The sequence below is a fragment of the Silene latifolia genome, chromosome 2 (genome assembly GCF_048544455.1).
Source record: "Silene latifolia isolate original U9 population chromosome 2, ASM4854445v1, whole genome shotgun sequence".
In the NCBI taxonomy this organism is placed as follows: Eukaryota; Viridiplantae; Streptophyta; class Magnoliopsida; order Caryophyllales; family Caryophyllaceae; genus Silene; species Silene latifolia.
Genome location: NC_133527.1, coordinates 42,889,836 through 42,911,061, shown reverse-complemented (window position 1 = coordinate 42,911,061; position 21,226 = coordinate 42,889,836). Strand labels below are relative to the sequence as shown.

General features: G+C 41.0%; 1 non-coding gene across 1 annotated transcript; it reads left to right on the top strand.

Annotated features, from left to right (window-relative positions):
• The first annotated feature begins 2,803 nt into the window (after positions 1-2,803).
• LOC141645165 (small nucleolar RNA R71) lies at positions 2,804-2,910 on the top strand. The gene has a single exon (XR_012544751.1). It is a non-coding gene; the product is annotated as a small nucleolar RNA R71 (small nucleolar RNA).
• The last annotated feature ends 18,316 nt before the right edge of the window (positions 2,911-21,226 follow it).

The window sequence follows — 21,226 nt, the reverse complement described above, 5'->3', positions numbered from 1 at the left end:
AGTGGAGTAGAAAACTCCCTTAATTCCGCAAATCGACCAAACATAGCAGGAGAGAGGTCGTAAACAGGTACAGCAGTGTAGGTCTGTCGATCGACCACATCACTCAGTCGATCGACCGAGGTGAAAGGAACAGTAGCTCCTGGAACCTGCAGATCAGTCGATCGACCACTCAGGCCAGTCGATCGACTGAAAATACTGCTGTTACTTCTTATTTCTTCGTATTTTCTCAATTACTTGAGCTAAAGATGTCTAAAAACCTGCAAGTGCACAATAATACACGCCCAAAATTGCGCAAAACCCAAAATAAAGTCTAAAACGCATAAAATCCTAAGCAAGCAAAATAAAATGCGAAGTTTCGCGCACACAAAAGCAATAAAAAGTGTTTAACAAAAGAAAATAAAAAGTTTGGAAAACATGTGATCAACTAGTAGTTGATCAAGAACGGCCACGGAATGGCCCACTTCGTCGGCTTCTGGCTACTAGAGGTAGCCTCAACGGTGCTTATCTTATCAGCTGCACCCTTCTTAGCTTCCACGTCCGTATGGCTCAACGGATCAACACTTTCATCATCTCCCCAGTCAATGACCTCTTCTTGCTCATCAAAGTCCAAGCCGGACTTCCGTGCCTTGACCGGCTCGTCATCAACTTCCTCATCAGTGGCATAGCTAAGGCAACCAAGACCTCCTCGTGAAATGATTGGCTTCTTCGCAGCTGGAGTGACTTGCAACTCTTCCTTCCCAAAACCAGCTCCTGCAATATCAGAAATAGACAAATCTTCCTCCAATTTGCTCCCAATCTGGGGCGGAGAGGTTACAACAGGAATAGAGATAGGTAAATCAGGAAGCACAAAGTACGATTTCTTGTCAGAAACCGTATTACAAGTCACAGGCCACATGGGGTCCTTTTTCTTAGACGGCTGGGCAAAAACAATAGAATGCTTGTCCACTTTAAAAGTCAAGGTTCCTAGACCGACATCTATGATCGCACCAAAAGGCGTGTGCGAAAATGGCCTACCCAAAATAATGGGAATGTGGGCATCCTCAGGCATGTCAAGTACAACGAAGTCGACGGGGAAGAAAAACTTCCCTATTTGGACAGGGATGTCCTCTAAGACTCTATTGGTGGACCGCAGATCGGTCGACCATCTCATCTTGTCATATCATCACTGCGAACCTAGTTAATTTGAGCTTCCTAGCTAGACTCAAAGGCATGACGCTTATACTAGCTCCTAAGTCACATAATGCCTTCTCAATAGAGAAGGTACCTATATTACAAGGAATGAAAAAGCTACCCGGGTCCTCTAGCTTATGGGGTGCGGATGAGACAAATAAGAGCATGACTCTTTGGTTAATGCGACAAAGATGCACATTTTCAAGTGACTTTTTCTTAGACAAGAGTTGTTTCATGAATTTAGTGTAGGCAGGCACTTGATTGACCAACTCAAGGAAAGGAACTTGTACATTCAAACTACGAATAACCTTTTCAAATTTATTGAAAGATACCCGTTCCTTTGTCGGCACTAGTCTCTCTGGATACGGGGCTGAGAGAAGTACCTTAGCCCTCTCTTCTAAGTCTCGCATGCCGGCATCCGTGGACTTAGGCTGAAAGTCCACCACCTTCTCCCTATTGAAGCTTGAACCCTCCTCAGATCGTCTCAAATGTGAGCCATTGACCGACATTGGGTCGAACTTCGGAATCGGGACGGACCCATCAGCACTCGGGTCTTGCCCCAATACTTTTGGAGTTGTCGAACCCCGGAACAAATGGTCTCTTAAATTATCGGGCATTGAAGGACGAAATTTCTCAATATCAGCAGGGGTCTCGGTCGATCGACCACCTTGCTCGGTCGATCGACCGAGATGTACGATTCCTAAGCTCCTATAACCGCATATCGCCGATCGATCGGCCAAGGTATATCGATCGATCGACCGATATACCTGGTAGACGCCTTGTTCTTGTTATTTTTCGTTAAAGCTCTCTTTTGACTCGGTTCCGCCTCATTCTTTTCAGGGGCATCCTCGACCATAGCAGGCCCCTCCGGGGTAGACCCCGCTCCTCAAAGTAATGGCATTCGGGGTCTCTTTCGGTCGGTTTGAGTCGGTAAGTGTCCTGGAGCTCGAGTGGTACTCTTACTAGCCAATTGAGCAATTTGGCTCTCTAGTAGCTTCATCCCGGCCTCTCTAGCTTGGGACTCCTTCAAAGACAAGTTCTTAAACTCGGAAAATCGAACCCTGGGATTGTTGTTGCTGCTGCGACACATAAGGAGGGTTTTGGTATTGTTGTTGCTTATGATGAGGGGGCACATAATCTTGCTGCTGCTGCTGTTGTGGAGGTTGATTCGAATTCAGGGCATTCTAGCTACTCCACCTCAAGTTGGGGTGGACATTCGGCTTATAGTACGTGTTTGTCTGCCTATAGTGTTGAAAGGCAGCACAAGACTCAAAGGGGACAGAACAATTTTCTGAGACATGCCCCTCAGCTCCACATCTTCTACAGACGAAAGGACCGTCTGAAACAGCGTTAACATGGTACATCCCACCTTTAGAAGCTCCTCCCAATTCATATTTGTCAAACCTTGCAGTGAGAGCTTCTAGTGCAGCAACAAAGGAAGATTCAGCAGCTCTCCTCTGGTTTCCTCTCGTATTCCCATATTCAGCCATATGAGTGGCCAAATCATCGATGATCTTCCACCCCTTAGTCTCTCCCATGTTCTCAAAGAAATCGGCCATTGGTCGACATCCAAAATAGCCCTCGATCGTCATACGACCCATTATAGAACTGATTGCAAAGACTCCATTTTTCGAACCCATGGTGCGGTATGGTTCGCACCGGTTTCTTGAAACGGACCCATGCTTCATGGAAGTTCTCATCAGGCCCTTGTTTAAAGCTCGTGATCCGAGCTCTAATGGCATTCGTCTTTGAGGCGGAAGTACTTTTTGTAGAATGCTAGGGCTAAGGAATTCCGATCGGTGATCCCATGGGCGGCTCGGTCCCGGATCTCTATACCACTCTCTTGCGGCGTCACGAAGAGAGAAAATGAACATGGTCTCCTTGATCCGATCTTGGGTCACACCGGCCGGCGGGGGTATAGAGCAGCAATAATCAATAAAAATCTCCATGTACTTGGCTGCATCTTCATTTGCGGCTCCCTCGAATCGGTTTCTCTCAACCAGGTTAATATAGGAAGGCTTTGGCTCGAATTTTCTCGCCTCCCCGTAGTTCGAATCCTTTGTAGAGATTCACAAATGTAGGCTCTAAGTGACTAGAAATGGTTGCTTCTTCACCATGACTGGGATTTACGGAGAAGTGACTGTCTCACCAAGAAATTGAAGCGAGAGATGTAGGTGGATCTCCTTCGAACGGAGCGTTCTCGTAGTAGCTTGACAGAGTACTCAGCTCTTCCTCTGTCGGTAATACCCTTTGTGATCGTCTCAACTCGCGCAAGGATTTCTCGATCTCAGGATTTAATGGTACTAGTTCACCACCCTGTGACCTGCGCATAAGAAGAAACTACAAAAAGAATATAAGAAAAGTTTAAGGAACGGAAGTACCTTAAACTAAAGAAAGACTAAATAAAAACAACTAAAAATTAGAACAATTGCCTCCCCGGCAACGGCGCCAAAATTTGATACCCGTCGTGAGGTGTCAAAAATAATATTTATAAACTCCAACTACAACTATAGCTAGCGGCAGTCGGGTCGAACCACAGAGAGGCAGACGTAATTTCTAGTTGTTTAAATTCGGTCTAAGGTAACAATAGGGTGGGGGTTTGATTGGATTTGGTCTACAACTAATGAGCAATAAAATAAAGTGAACTAAGAAAATGGATGAAATCAAGTATAAAAAGAGGTACTAGGATTGTCGGTTCGTTATAGTTTCGGCGGTAGCATACTAAACAGGTCCAAATCGAACACATGTGAGGCGGGAAACAAAAGGTCCTCTCGGTCCACTCTTAACAGATAGCATCTTTCGATCTCGCTATAGGTCCCTAATATCACTAATACTGACTCTCATCCTGAAAAGTGACTAATAATCTAAACTTTACCTATCTTTCAATCTCAGCGCAGTTTAGTCATTTCAATTGGTGATCTAACAACTTTCTCTATCTTTCGATCTAATGGGTCAGTCATAAATTAAGCATCTAACTGGTCGCATGCATTCGATTCGTTAAATACAACATTAAAATCAATTAAAACGAAAGGTAACCTCACGTGGTCAGTCGATCGAATGACACGCGATTTCAGTCCAAATTAATACTACGCCGCCTACGCTATAATTCCCCTACATCCTAGCACAATTGATTTAGCTACTCATGGCTATGGCGAAAATAACAATAATATTGACGATAAAGACTACTGAATTCATGCTAAAAATAGTAGAACAAACAATTAACATAAACGATAATTGTCTTAGATTCTAACTAACAATTCTATATCTAACAACGCAGTAAAGATGAACTGAAAGTAGAACAGAAGGAATACCGAAAATTGCAGAAGAATAGTAACGGAATGATTAAAAGTATGAATGAAAATCCGATGCAACCAATATTCCAAACCCTAACTATGATATTCTAAGGCTGAATGTGAAACTTAGATAAAAACTCGATTAAAACTGGATGCCTTTATCTGATGTTCTAGGTTACGTTATATAGCAAACATACATAACAACTTATTATCAAAACCTAAACATAATGGGCTTCAAGTTCCTCGATCTTTTAATTCTCGTCTGGGATAGCAGCTTGGTCGATGGACTAAGCATGGCAGTCGATCGACTGCCCTTCAGTGTACAGTAGCTTCTGGAACCCGCATGTTGGTCGATCGACTGAAGGTAGTGGTCGATCGACTGCTTTAGCTGCTACTTAACTTCTATAATCTCGTGGATTTGTCTTTTGGGCTTTGAAATGCGCACCAAGCTCATTTCTCGAGTCAATACTTCACGTTAATTACAATGCAGGATAGTCGGGGACAGATTTAGCTCAGTTTCCGTTGAATTCTTCACATTTCTGCAATAATGTACAAAAATACGGAAGTAGACGGAAATAGGGAGAAATGTAGCATAAACTACATGAATGAGCTCTGAAATGCGTGTAAAATGGGATGTAAAACATCATATAAAAGACACGCATCAATGGGTAAGTAGTCCTATTTTTGAAGGTGGTTTATGGGTTGTTTTTTACACGTTAAAAACCAAATTTACACTCCAGACCGTGGTTTGCTTGACTCAAACCTAGGTTGGTTGGGTTCGTGGTGGTGGGTCGTCCATTATAAGTGTGTTATGGTGGTTTAAGGTGGTGGTTTGCGTGGTGGTGACCGAAAAATTTGAGGTGAGTGTTTGTATAGCAACCCGTGAATGTATGACTAATCTGACCCTTTGTGCTCGACTAGACCCTGACCGTGGTACGTGGCGCTGTCGTGGGACTACCGTGGGTCATAGGAGACCACGGTGGTGACCGCTAGTGGTGTGTGTGATGGTTGTTGCTAATAGGTAGTCGTTTGTGCTCTGTTTTCGATATCGCCGTTGTTTGGGTGTTTGTGGTGGCGTGCTAGGTTGTTTTGAGTAGGACCGTTGTAGTTGCTACTGCTGTTGTCGGCTGTTTTTGTGGTGGTTGCAGAGGGTGTGTTGGGTAAAGGTGGTGCTCTTTGGGTAGGTCATCGTGGCTGGGTAGGTCCATGGTGGAGGTTAAGCAAGGAGAGGCTGCCCAGGGTGTATGCGAGGTGTGTGTGGGTGTGTTTCATAGAGTGAGTCATGTATGGTGTTGATTATTAAGTTGGGTTTGATTATTGTTAGACGGATTTATTTATATGTTAACACAGGTTTTGGGAAGTCGGGATTTAAATATAATGACCCTATATTAACTGTATAATCAATTTATAATTAATTTAATTTACATAATTAGTAGATAGTAATTTATAATTATTATTTATCAATAGGTGACGGACTTGTTGAATGGGTTTATTGAAGGATACTTTTGGTAATTACATTATTTGGATTAATTGCTTGCCAAGTAGGTTAATACTCAACTTGCGTTACTATTTAATTGATAAGAGTAATTGTGGAATTATGTGAATGAATTATTGGATGTGGATTACTGTCATTGGATCATGCGTTAGTTGTTGGTTTATTCATATTATAATTATTGGATACCCCAGACTCGTTCTGGGATGATTATTATTGTTGACATGGCATTTGCATTGGATACCTCAGGTTTATATTGGGATGATGGATACCTCAACTTTGTCTTGGGATGATGGATAACTCAACCTTTTGTTGGGATGATGGATACCCCAGGCCAGGGAATGGCGGGAAGAACGGGTGTTTTAGGTGATGAGCTCAATTGTATTTGCATAATATATCATATCATTCCACCTTGTATTGTTGTTGGTTATTCCTACTCAACCTCGTGGTTGACAGTGTATTCGTGAACACCTGTGATGAACCATAACTGGGGAGCAGATTTGACAGGTACTTGAGTTAGCTGACTTGGAAGCTTAAGGGGATGTGTGAGGACTCGGCCAGTCTACCTAGAAGTCTAGATCATTTCGTATATTAATCACTTATTTAATTCCGCTACGAGTTGTATTATAATTTTATATTGAGTGTAGTTGGTTTAATTTATAATATACATGTAATCGCTAAATTTTATCTAAAATACTTTGGTTTGTTCTACTTTGTTATTCACTATCTCGGGGAGCCGAGATGCTAACGGTCTCATTTACTTAGGATGTCTTTCTAAAGGCTCCTAATAAATGGGGATGTTATAGTGGAGTTCAAATTTTTGACAAAACTTCAAAATTGGTCCAAACAATTAATTTTGAAAGAAGTTCAAAATTTGGGGTCAATGATCCATTTCTATTCGAAAATTTGGATCGATGGTCAATTATCATTAGAAACACCAGGATCGAAGATCCATTTCTATTTAAAAAATCCGGATCGAAGATCCATTTCTATTTAAAAAAATCCGGTTCGAAGATCCGTTTCTATTTGAAAAATTCAGATCGAAGATCCATTTCTATTTGAAAATTGGGATCAAAGATCCACTTCTATTTTAAAAACTGGAATCGATGGTCCAATCCACTTAAAAAACCTAGATCGAAGATCCATTTCAATTTGAATAGCCAAGATCGAAGAATCCAATCTATTCAAAAGTCGAAATTGAAAACCCGTTTGAAAATTCGAATCGAAAGTCCATTCTGTTAGAAAATTCCGGATCGCTGATCCATTAAAGATTTTAGGATCGACGATCCATGTGAAAGTTCCGGATCGATCATCCATTTAAGAATTTGGAATCGACGATCCATCTTCAAAATCTGGATCGATGGTCCTCTCTATTTGATAATAAGGATCGACGATCTAATCTATTTGAAAAATCCGGATCGACGGTCCATTCTATTTTAAAAATCCGGATCAATAATCCATTATATTTGGAAAATCCGGATCGACGATCCACTCTATTTGAAAAATCCGGATCGACGATCCATTCTATTTGGAAAAATCTGTATCGTCGATCCATTCTATTTGAAAAATCCTGATGGAGGATCCCTTCCCTTTGAAAATTCCTGATTGATGATCCAATGTTTTGCGACATATTCGAAAATATTTTTGCCTTTGAAAAGTTTATATTTCGGATCAATGTATCCAATGTTTTTATGTCCGAGGTCGACGGTCCATTATGTTTTGAAAGTCTAAAGTTTTGGGTTAGCGACCCACTTTGTTTCAAATGTTCAAAGTTTCGGGTTGACTACCCATTTTGTTTCAAATGTTTTAAGACTCGTATTGATGATCCATCATGTTTCAAATGTCCAAGTCGATGACCTGTTTTGTTGCAAATGTTCAAAGTCTTGGATTGACGATCTATTATGTTTCAAATGTTCGGGTCGGCGACCCATTTTTTTCCAAAGATTAAGAGTTCCTGGTCGACAACCCAATTTGTTTCAAATGTTCAGATTTCCGGCCTCAACTTTCTAATGTGTTTGCGGGTTTTTGTAAATGTTTTGTGTGCCGGAACGGCGAAATTAAAATTGTACCCCCCGCGAGTCGATAATTGAATTAAGACCTGTACACACTTACGGATTTTGTTTTCTTTTTGTTTGAAGGTAGCGGGCTATGCCCACGTTATTTACGGGTCACACAGAATGTGTGAGTCGCATTTCATCCACAACCATCAAGGTTCGATTTCAAAATGCTGAATATTTTAGAATTTTAAAATTTCAAACTTTTTGCGAATTGTGGATCGATGATCCACAAGTAATGGTACATTTCAAGTTGAGGTTCAAATTTCATATTCAAATTTTGGGTCAATGACCAAGCATTTTAAATGATTCGGGTTGATGGCCCAACATTCGAATTGACATCAAATTCAAAATCCGGGTCGATGGCCCAATTATTCTAAATTTTCAACATGTTCAAGTTTTAAGCCAATGACCCAATCTTTCAAATGATCCAATTTTCAAGATCGATGATCCAAATGTGCTTATGCGATAATTATTTCTCGTACATTTTGGTGTTTCTAGTGTAGTAGGATATGCTTCAACTGGGGGCTCTAAAGTCTTCGACTTTAGACCCATCGTAAATTGGGGGCTCTGAAGCCGTTGGCTTCAGAGACCATTATCAAGATGAAATGGATGACATCCACCAAGAATTAAATTCAATACAAGAGTATGGAATGTAAGAATTCCGCGGCTGAAAGCAAATGATGAAAGTGGCAGCAACCTCCTCGGAAAGTCCTGTCCCATTTGGGCATCTGCCAGCTGATGATAAAACTTTGGGCAAGTGTCAACAGATGATGAATTTTGGACAAATGCTATCTGATGAAAAATTTTGGGCAAGTGTCAGCAGATGATGAATTTCGGACAAATGCCAGCAGATGATAAACTTTGGGCAAGTGTCAGTAGTGGCCGAACTACGAAGGGGGTTTGATTCCGTCAGAAACGGATACTTAGGCGTCTAAGGATAAGACTCAATCCACTTTTTATTCAAAAGGATAGGTCGATGACCAAGTGTTAATGAAAATGATGAAAATGGGTCAATGACCAATATTGATGGATTACTGATGAAGGTGAGGCATCCAGAACATTGTTTCTGGTATGATCTCTTCTTATGGCTGTCGAGCTTATATACGCAAGTCTAATGAACTATAAACGACCCGCGGACTCCTAAGGTCATTGGACTTGGGGTATACTTTGACTTTCGCCTTGTCCAAGTCTTAGTCAAAGTGGGGGCTCTGTAGATACCCGTATCAGCCGATGCAATTTACAGAAATCCCGCCAAACACCTGATGATGATAGGACGACATTTATGTACTTGTTGGCACTGTCACTATTTGGAGCTCGTTTTACGACGTAGAAAGGGCATTGTCGATGAAGTATTTTATTAATTTAAATGATATTTAAATTAATGTTTTATTAAAGTGAATTCATTTTATTTAAATTAATGTTCAAGCGTCCATTAGAACCTCTAAGCTCTCCACACATTCTACTACCATTAACAAACAAAACTCAAGCAAAAAAAACCCTAGAAAGCTCTCAAATTCACACGAAAAACAGACTATTCAATTACTCTGTTTTCGTGTTTGTTCTAGCATGGAACAACCCCTTTCTCCCTCGTTTTCGTGCCCAATTCCAGAAAATGAGTCTTGATCAGTTACAAATATTTAATCTACATTCTTGCTAGTTTTCAAAACATCTTTCCAATCGAGTGTTAGTTGAGAATCGAGTTTGCAATTGAAGTTTCAAAACCGCAGTTCAGATTTGGAAAAAACGTGTTGCTTTGCTTTGCTCTTTATCGACGATGGCCCCTTGAGACAATTTCTACGATCCATTACGACCCAAGACGGTGTCAACGATACATTTAGGTTGAGGGTGCATCAATTCCTCCTTCTCTCCTTTCTTTTATGTCGTTTTTATTTCGTTTGTCATTCTATTTTTTGTATTTTGTTTCGTTTACTATTATCGTTGTCTAACATCCTAACTTCGAAACTAGTTTAGTCCGAGTATGAGTTAAAGTGCCACCACAAACACCCGCGTTGACTCGAGTTTAAAAGGGCTTACTCGTTTACACATATCCTCGTGTTCAAGGTAAGACGTAAATAAACTGTCTAATTTGCGTTGTTTTAAACAGTCTGCCTCTCTATTCATTTCATCCGTCCGTCCACACCTCTCGGCCTTAGCATGTTTTTTGGTTTGTAGTTTGTTAACAGTTAACCTATTCGACGATTTAGTTTAATTCATTGATTTCATTAAATAGAGTAGGGTTTTTAATTAACTTAATTTGTTAAATAAATCGAATAACAATCTTATAATCTAATTGAATGCATCTCTTCTACCACTTGATTTCTCGCTAGCATAGGAGTGCGTGATTAGCACCTTCCTATTAACACTCGACGAGTAAGCATTAATATTGTAAATTATTGACCTAATTTGATTATTTAGGCCGTGTAGAATACATTTCCCATGCGATCCCTTCTTACGTTGTTTCAATCTCGCTTTCTAACTTGTTTTTCCAACTCGTTTTGCAATTGATCTAACTAAAGAACCTAACCTAGGAAATAGGGTTAGCTTGCATGTTTTGTCGTGTGCTTTGGCCTTTTTTGTTGGTCCTTTTTTTGTTTTATTTTCATCCTTCTTTATTGTTGTTTCATAGCTTGTTTTATCATGCTGTAATTTATATATCATAGTTTGTTTATCGAGTTGTAATTTTCAAGTTTGTTTTTCTTTTTGTCGAGTCAAATTGTTTTCCTAAAACCGTTGCCTTGTTTGGTTAGATCATTGTGTTTGTAATACTACGTTTTTATGACCCTCTGGGTACTCTATCGAGTGGGCCTTACTCTGTCGACTAAGGGTGTTTTGAATTTTAAAACAGTGATCTGCCTGTAAGGTACTCGATCGAGTAGCCTGGGCACTCGATCGAGTAAGCGGCACTCGATCGAGTACGTTGGTTGCTCGATCGAGTAGCTCGATTTACGGGTAATGTTTTGTCGGGTTTTGTTAATAATGTGAATAGGTATATAAAGCTTTCCGTCATCAACACTAAACACTTTTATCTAACCTAATTACTTCAAAAGAGATTTCAACCTACGTACTTTGCATCTTTCGCATTATTGACAAATCTCGGAGCTTGAGAGGTCGGAATTCATCATCCTTTACATTCTTGTGATCCTTGCGTCGAGGGTAAGATCTACGTACCGATTTTATAGTATTTTATTAAGTTTGTTTAAACCCTAATTTGGGGGTTTGGGGGTTTTGTTGTCTTTTATGATTATTAGTAATTGTATGATCATATGTTAGGAGGATGATTCGTAGAAGAGGAGTTTTGATAACAGTTGTTGAGACCGTCTGATTGTATTGCGTTCCAGGTAGGGTTTCCCTACTCAGTATTAGTCACATGATGTGTTGGTTGTGAATTGTGATTGTTGAATATTATCGTACGAGTATTGTGATAGTTCTTGGGTTTGCTTGCAGATTAGTAGTTGTGATTGACTGTATCTGTCTGTGTTCTTCGGGGTGCGTCCCTGGCTGAGTGGAGTCACTTGCGGGAGTGGCTTCACGCCCATTATTCGCCTTATGTGGAACCCGCCACAGAAGGGATGTGCACATTAATGGATTTGGGTTTATCGCTCGATGGAGATGAGCGGGGCTTAGGTGGGAACGGCTGCGGTCCCCCACTGGCGGCGAGGAGTAACCCGTTGCGATGGGTAATCTGGAAGGGCTACACACTTTAGTGTGTAGTCAATATTGTGGAGTTGGTGATGGAGTTCGGAGTATATCTGTGACGATTGAGTTGTGTTGTGTGTTGTCTTGTTGAGTTATGTAAATTGTGTGATTAGTACTGACCCCGTTTAATTGTTTTAAAAACTGTGGTGATCCATTCGGGGATGATGAGCAGTTATTGAGCAGGAATGAGTCGAGATACAAGGGATAGCTGGGATGTGTCGCCATCAGATGATAGAGTCTTCTGCTGTAGTCTTGATAGTTTTTAGACAGTTGTTTTGAGATCATGTAAACCATATTTTGACAGTTGGTTTTGGATTGTATTTTACTCACTTAAACATTATGCTACTTAAATGTTGTTTCTTCATTGTCTTTTGATTATCATTACCTCGGGAAACTGAGATGGTGACATCATTATACCTGAGTGGTCCTGGTAAGGCACTTGGAGTATGGGGGTGTCACAAAGTGGTATCAGAGCGACGATCCTAAAACCTGTAATTAATGAATCTAATGAACATAGAGAGTCAATTAAAATGAACCCGAGGTAAAGGTTGTAGGAGCTAATGTAAAGGCTTGGGAGACGTCCTAAAGTCGCGAACTCGCTCTACAATTTTGAACCGGTCACATGGGGGGAATATCTCAAGTTCGTATGTGGTGTCTGTTAGTTTGTATGTGAACGTAACGATATATGTTGTGAATTGTTGGATGTTGGGGGTGGAGGTTGAAATTGTGATTAAAAAGTTGGTGGAGTGTGTTTATATGCTGAATTGAATAGAGGAGCATGTTAATTGTTTATAATGTGGCATTTGATAACATGAAGTAGATTATTATGATGATTATCTGAGGAATTGTGTAGAACTGAATACGTAGTTATATTATAATGTTGAGATTATGAAGGTTGCATAGTACGTTGGGTTATGTGAGATAACATGCGGGTAGTATGTACGAGTCAGCATGACTCGATCGAGTGGGGGGAACTCGATCGAGTAGGTGAGGTACTCGATCGAGTGGTTCTGACTCGATCGAGTGGGTATTTGACGTTTTTATGTTCAGAACCGTGTTTTTGGGTACTCAATCGAGTACGTGGGGGCACTCGATCGAGTAGGGGTCGCTCGATCGAGTAGGATAGAGATCAGAAGGTCTTTTTTGGGTCTGGAGTCGGGGCACTCGATCGAGTACGTGGGGCATTCGATCGAGTGGGGTCTGTGCAGGCTGTCTTCGTGTTTTGGGCTGTAGTATGTATGTTTATGTCTACCCTTTTCTTTTATAGTGTCAAGATGCCGCCAAAGAAATCCGCCCTGTATGTGAGAGCTGAGAACTTGACCACAGAGGATATCGTTAAGATGTTGGAGCATCAAGATGCTCTTACCGAGGCCCTAAAGAGAGTGGGGAAAGATAAAGAGGTTGATCACTCAAAGATCAGTCTATATATAGCGAGGTTTAACCCGAAAGAGTATAAGGGAACAGGAGAGCCGATGCTTTTAGACAGTTGGCACCGTGAGATGGAGAACATTCTGGAGTTAGTGCATTGTCCTGATGAGATGAAAGTAGAACAAGCTGTGTTCTACTTGAGGGAAGCGGCTGGTGAGTGGTGGGATAAGGTGAAGGTGGGTGCTAGGGAGATGTATGCGAAGCAGGGTCTACCTGCTATACCTTGGGAAGAGTTCCGGATGGCTATGAGGAGAGAGTTTGTACCTGAGCATGTGAGGAGTAAGCTGAGGGAGGAGTTTGATGGGTTCGGGATGACATCTGACATGACGGTAGCTGAGTATTACCGGCAGTTCAATGAGAAGTCTAGGTATGCTGAGGACATGGGTTTGAGTGATGAGAACCTAGCGCTAAGGTTTGAAAAGGGGTTGACCCCCAGGATTATTGAAAAGTTACCCGTGGGAATCCTTAATGATGTTAAGGAAGCTTATGAGAGGGCTGGGAGAGCTGAGAGGTTGGTGGAGATGGCCCGGGAGAGAGGAGGTGAGAAAAGAAAGGCAGAGAGTGAGGGTGGTGGCCAATCTAATCACAAGAAAGGCAACCACAATCAGACTAGAGCGTTTTCTTCTGGCTCGGGGTTCAGTGGGGTTTCCTTTGGGCGTGGCCATGGGAGCGGTAGTGGTAGTTGGGGGATGACCTGCTTTAGCTGTGGTTGTGTAGGCCACAAGAGACATGAGTGCACGAGTGTACCAGGAGTTTTTCAGAGATTGGCTCAGGGGCGCTATTCTCAGGGTCCGGCACAGAGTTATGCGAGCAACAGACCAACTGGGTCATGGAACAATCGGGGAGGACAGAGTAACCAGGGTGGAGGTAACCACAATAGCGGTAATTCTTATCAAAAACCAGCTACGAACAACAACAATCAGGGGTCGGGTGCTAAGCCGACTACTTCAGCTAGTACTGTCCAGGGAGGTGGACAGAAGACCAGTGGAAAGCTGTATATGATGGAAAAGAAAGCAGCTGAGGATGACGCACATGTTATCACTGGTACCTTTCTTGTGAACAGTATTCATACCTTTGTTTTGTTTGATTCGGGGGCATCTCAATCGTTTGTATCTTTGAGTCATGTTAAATGGTTGGGTCTGAGGGTATACGAGTCTGTAAGTGAGAAAGTGTTTATACCTTCGGGTGAGTCTGTATCATGTGGGAGGTTGTATAGGGATATATCTATGATAGTTGGGCAAGTTGATCTACCTGTAGACTTGCTAGAGTTTCCTTTAGACGGTTTTGAGATGATAGTCGGGATGGATTGGTTAGGAAAGTACAAAGCTAAGATAGACTGTCATCAAAAGAAAGTGTCTTTGAGAGGTCTTAAGGGTGTTAGTGTGTCTTATCGTGGGTTTGTGGTCAAATCCAAAGGTAAGTTGATTGCAGCTGTGACCTTGAAGTCTTATCTGAGGAAGGGATGCCCGTTGATCTTGTGCCATGTGAGAGATGACCGGATAGAGAGTCCGACAGTTGATCAGATACCAGTGGTGGGTGAGTTTTCGGATATCTTTCCAGAGGAGATTCAGGGGTTGCCGTCGAAGAGGGAGATAGATTTCACGGTTGAGCTGAAACCGGGGACGGGGCCAATCTCTAAGGCCCCGTACCAGATGGGGCCTAAGGAGTTGGAGGAGCTCAGGAAACAGTTAGATGATCTGATAGAGAAGGGATACATTAGACCTAGTGTATCACCGTGGGGAGCACCAGTTCTTTTTGTGAAGAAGAAAGATGTGAGTTTGAGGTTGTGCATAGATTACAGGGAGCTGAACCGAGTGACGGTGAAGAATAAGTACCCTTTGCCAAGGATAGATGACCTTTTTTGATCAGTTGAGTGGTGCAGCAGTCTTTTCCAAGATTAATTTGAGATCGGGGTACCATCAGGTGAAGATTAGGGAGGTGGACATACCAAAGACAGCTTTCACGTTGAGGTATGGCCATTATGAGTATGTGTGCTGCCTTTTGGGTTATCTAATGCACCGGCTGTGTTTATGGATTTGATGAACAGAATCTTCGGTCAGTTTTTGGACAAGTTTGTGGTGGTGTTCATTGATGATATCTTAGTCTATTCCAAGACTAAGGAGGAACATGAGGAGCATCTGAGGATTGTGTTGCAGACCTTGAGGGAGCACGAGTTATATGCTAAGTTGTCCAAGTGTGAGTTCTGGTTAGAGAGAGTTGCTTTTCTGAGGCATGTGATCTCTAAGGATGGGGTAGCTGTGGATCCGGCAAAGATTGAGGGAGTGACCAAGTGGGAAGCACCAAAGAATGTTCCTGAGATCAAAAGTTTCTTGGGTTTAGCTGGATATTACAGACGGTTCGTGAAGAATTTCTCCAAGATTGCTAGACCTATGACAGTGTTGATGAGGAAAGAGAACAGGTTTCGTTGGGATGAGAGTTGTGAGACGGCGTTCCAAACACTAAAGGAGCGTTTGACTACAACTCCTATCTTAGCATTGCCTGAAGGGAGTGAGAACTTTGAGGTTTATATAGATGCCTCAAAGAATGGGTTGAGATGTGTGTTGATGCAGAACGGTAAAGTGATTGCATATGCTTCTAGGCAATTGAAGCCTTATGAGGAGAATTATCCTACACACGATCTAGAGTTGGGTGCAGTGGTGTTTGCTCTCAAGATTTGGAGACATTACCTTTATGTGGTGACCTATAAGGTATTTTCTGATCACAAGAGTCTCAAGTACATCTTCACTCAAAAGGAGTTGAACATGAGACACAGGAGGAGGATGGAGCTGATTGGCGATTATGACATGGATATTATCTACCATGAAGGGAAAGCCAATGTTGTTGTTGATGCCTTGAGCAGGAAGAGTGTACATTCTTTGTGTACAACTTTATCTTGGATGAGGTTGAGAGACGAGGTGGGGAAGTTTGGGATACATATGATGCAGAGAGGAGATGTCATGGGAGATTTGACAGTGCAGCCTGATCTTTATGATGATATTCGAGGTAAACATGCTTTAGACCTTAAGATGGTGTAGTGGAGAGCTGGAGTAGAGAAAGGGACAGTGTCTAGATTCTCTATTCATTCAGATGGTAGTTTGAGGTTTGATGTTTAGGAAATATCGATATACTTCCCTTAAAATTAAGGATTATAACGAAATTATAATCTATGAAAACTAGTCATAAATGAATTGCATAAACAAAATAGAATAGGGATTAAGAATCAACCTTTGGTCCTTGCAAATATGGCCTAAGAACAATATCAAAATTGATATTCACCTAATATTTGCACCCAAGATGATATGAGAAATGCCCTTTTGTTCTTGCTAGAATCGATCCCCAAATTCACTAATTAATTTTAGGGTTTTTGTGTGATTTTGATGAGAGGAAAAATTATGTCAAAAGAATGAGAAAATGATTTAACCTATACTCCCTCTTTAAACCGTGAAAGAGGAGTGATTAGGTGAGATTTTATTTTCTCTTCTTTTTTCGGTCAAACTACCAACCAAAAATAAGGAGAACTATCTTCCTATTTTTGGGTAGTTATCAAAATGTATATTATGTGTACATTTTATTAATTATCATATATGTTGTCCCGTTTTAATAAGTCCATACATAACCGTTTTTAGTCGATTTATTAATTCCGGCCTGACAACATTTATTATAACAATCTCGTATAAAATATACTTTAACTATAAATATTGCATATTTATAATTTGCTAATTAAATATAACCGATTACGTTTAATTACGAATTAACATCTTAATTCGTTCAAGCTAACATTATATACATTAATTAAATATAACATATTATATTCAATTTACAAATTGACAGTTAATTCGTCTCAGCTAATATTATTTAATTAGATTAAATAATCGTCTCATCATCACATTGACTAACTGTTTAGTCAAATACTTGGACTATCCTTTTAGTCAGGCATCAATGTGATTATATTTTCATACAATCACATCTCTCAAACACATCTTTTAGGTGTGACTTTTAGGGACCAGCTGATCACCGCCATCAGTATGATAATAACGTCAAACTTTCTAGCAAGCCAACCGTTATTAAGTAATCGTTAATCAACTGATAAAATACGAAGTATACCCTTGTGAACCTATAAGAGATTTATAAATGTTATCACACTAATTGTGGAGGACACTAGCTCCAATAAACTCCCACTTGTCCTCACAAGTGTATGTGCGATAACCGATTCTCATATTCTAAAATTTCTCCCACTCAATGTAAAACAATTTGCAAAATCCGTATTCACAAAGGTCGTATTTTACAAGTGATCAATATCAAGAGTGGTTTCCCCGACTAGAGAGTAACTTAACTGATAAACGAATTATCACTCGAGCATGGCCATGCATTTCAGTTACAACTCCTCGAGTGGCCGTGAGAAATAACTAAACCTGATAAAGGTTGGATATTTTCTTCAACTCGAATCCTGCAGATATAAGCGCAGTATGAAATGACCCAGAAAAAATCTGCTTAGCCTCCTGTTACGGCAGACCATGAGAAAAAAACCAAAGTCACCCAAAAACTGCCTTAATCTCAAGAGACAGTCGATAGTCAAAAGAATCGACTTTAGGAACACAATGGACGTCCAATCCACGACCTGGCACCGAATGTTTTTAAACATTTAGGACTCCATTACGTTGTCACAATTTTTGTCCTACGAGATATCGTTATAACTCGTATTTGTGATCGATCAGCCAACTGTTTGACTTATGGCTCGTTGAACCCACCACCAATCGACTGCACAATATAATAGCTAGAGTTATCAGCTTATGTAGGCGATTACGGACCAAAACAAATATAATGTAATTCAGTTCACTTTGTGGCGTTCAATGTTGTCGGTACAATCCACATGAAAAACAAAATATGAAATAAAACGATGAAGTTATAAATAGTATATGAAAAAGATAATGTATCGAATCCATAATCAACTACTACAACTCAGGAACACGTTTAATTCCCATGGAAATAACGTGCCCTTCATGCTTATCATAATTCAACGGTTTAGTGAGAGGATCCGCGATGTTATCATCCGAAGCTATCTTGTCAATCACTATCTCTTCTTGCTCCACGTAATCACGGATCAGGTGAGCCTTCCGATGTACATGTCTAGACTTGTTGCTAGATTTAGGCTCCTTAGCCTGGAAGATGGCACCTCTATTGTCACAATAGATGGTGATCGGGTCATTCGAACTAGGAACTATCGTAAGTCCTTGTAAGAATTGACGCATCCATATAGCTTCCTTTGCTGCTTCCGAAGCGGCATAGTACTCGGATTCAGTGGTAGAATCTGCTACAACATCCTGTTTGGAACTCTTCCAGCTGACCACAGCACAATTTGGAAGCTAGCATCTGCGTAACCGATTGCGCATACCTTAGTATCTCCTCCATAAGCCAATACCCTATCCTTAGTCCTCCGTTGGTACTTGAGGATGTTTTTAACAGCTATCCAGTGTGTTTCACCTGGATTCTTTTGGTACCGACTCGTCATACTCAATGCATATGCCACGTCTGGACGTGTGCATATCATGGCATACATGATTGATCCTATTGGTGATGCATAAGGAACAGGACTCATGTGCTCAATCCCTTCAGGCGTCGTGGGTGACTGAGACTTGCTCAAATGCATCTCAGACGTCATTGGAAAGTTCCCCTTCTTGGAGTTGGTCATGCTGAACCTTTCAAGAATCTTATCCAAATAAGACTCCTGACTCAGTGATAACGTCCGTCGTGATCTATCTCAGTAGATACGGATTCCCAATATGCGTTGTGCCTCACCCAGATCTTTCATCTGGAAATGGTTCTTCAACCATCCTTTAACCGAAGATAAGAGAGGAATGTCATTCCCAATCAAGAGTATGTCATCGACATACAATATCAAGAAACCAATCTTGCTCCCACTCGACTTGATATATAAGCATGGTTCCTCGACCGGTCGAGTGAAACCATACTCTTTTATCACCCGGTCGAAACGATGATTCCAACTCCGAGAAGCTTGCTTAAGTCCATAAATGGAACGCTTAAGCTTGCACACTTTCTTAGGATTTTCAGGATCTATGAAACCTTCGGGTTGTACCATGTACAACTCTTCCTCCAAATAACCGTTTAAGAAGGCGGTTTTCACATCCATTTGCCAAATTTCATAGTCATGAAAAGCGGTAATCGCTAAGATAATCCGAATGGAACACAGCATAACTACGGGTGCAAAAATTTCATCATAATGCAATCCGTGCACTTGATTGAAAACTTTTGCCACTAGTCGTGCCTTATAGGTATCTGGTTGCTCGTCTACAGAACGCTTTATTTTGTAAAGACATTTGCACTGTAGAGGTTTTACCTTATTAGGTAAATAAACTAGATCCCATATGTCATTCTCATACATGGAGTCCATCTCGGATTGCATGGCTTCAAGCCATAGCTTTGAGTCGAAACAGGTCATGGCACCTTTATAGGTAGTGGGTTCATTATTCTCTTGGAGCAAAATGTCATTCTCCTCGACCATACCAATGTATCTGTCTGGAGGATTAGAGACTCTACCCGACCTCCTAGGTTCCTGAGGAATATTAACCGTATCATCAGTTGGAGGAACAACTTCCTCCATCTGTTCCTCGGTTGTTGGTTCTTGAACCTCCGACAGCTCGAAGGTTCTATTACTTGTCTTGTTCTCGAGAAATTCTTTCTCTAAGAACTTTGCACTAGCCGCAACAAAAACTCGATGTTCGGTAGGCGAATAGAAGTAATGACCAAACGTTCCTTTTGGATAACCAATAAAGTATGTCTTGACCGATCGCGGGCCGAGCTTATCCTCGTGTCTCCACTTGACAAAAGCCTCGTAGCCCCAAACCCGAATAAAGGACAAGTTGGGGACCGTTCCCCTCCACATTTCATATGGAGTCTTGTCGACAGCTTTAGTCAGACTTCGGTTAAGTATAAGAGCAGCTGACAAAAGAGCAAAACCCCATAATGAATCAAGTACTACCGTGTGACTCATCATGGATCGAACCATATCAAGTAATGTTCGATTTCTCCGTTTGGACACACCATTTAATTGAGGTGTTCCAGGTGGAGTTAACTGTAAAACGATTCCACAGTCTTTAAGGTGTTGATCAAACTCATTTGAAAGATATTCGCCACCCCGATCTGAACGGAGTGCTTTAACCTTTCTTCCCAGTTGGTTCTCAACCTTGTTCTGGTATTCCTTGAATTTCTCAAAGGACTCACTTTTATGCTTCATTAAGTAGACATATCCGTATCTACTCAAATCGTCCGTGAAAGTGATAAAATATCTATAGCCATCTCTAGCGGTTATTGACATAGGTCCACATCCGTCAGTATGTATGAGTCCTAATAGGTCACTAGCGCGCATTCCAACACCTTTGAAGGAAATTCGAGTCATTTTGCCAATAAGACATGATTCACACGTGCCAAATGTAGAAAAAGCGAATGCGGGAATAGTCCCATTCTCGACGAGTTTCTTTACACGTTTTTCATTTATGTGTCCCATTCGACAATGCCATAGATAGGTTTGATATTTTTCACCAACCTTTAATTTCTTATTATTCACGTGTAATATATCTGTAGTTTGATCTAAGATGTAAATTCCATTCATGGAAACTGCTTTACCATAAATCATTTCATTGAAAGAGAAAATACAACTATTATCCTTTATTGAAAATGAAAAACCGTCTTTATCAAGTACGGAAACAGAAATATTGTTCTTAGACAAACTGGGTACATAGTAACAGTTATATAAATATAACTCAAAACCACTAGGGAGTTGAATTACGTATGTTCCCTTTGAGACTGCAGCAACTCTAGCTCCATTCCCGACTCGCAGGTCCAAATCACCCTTTCCGAAAGGTGTGATGTTTTTTAGGCCTTGCAAATGATTACACAGATGAGACCCATAACCAGTATCAAGTACCTAAGTTCCGAAACTTTCATGGTTAATCTCAATCATATGAATATAAGATGACATACCAACATGAGTGACGCGGCCTGCTTTTATGTCCTCACGGTACACGGGACAGTTCCTCCTCCAATGTCCAGTCTTCTGACAATGGTGGCACTCA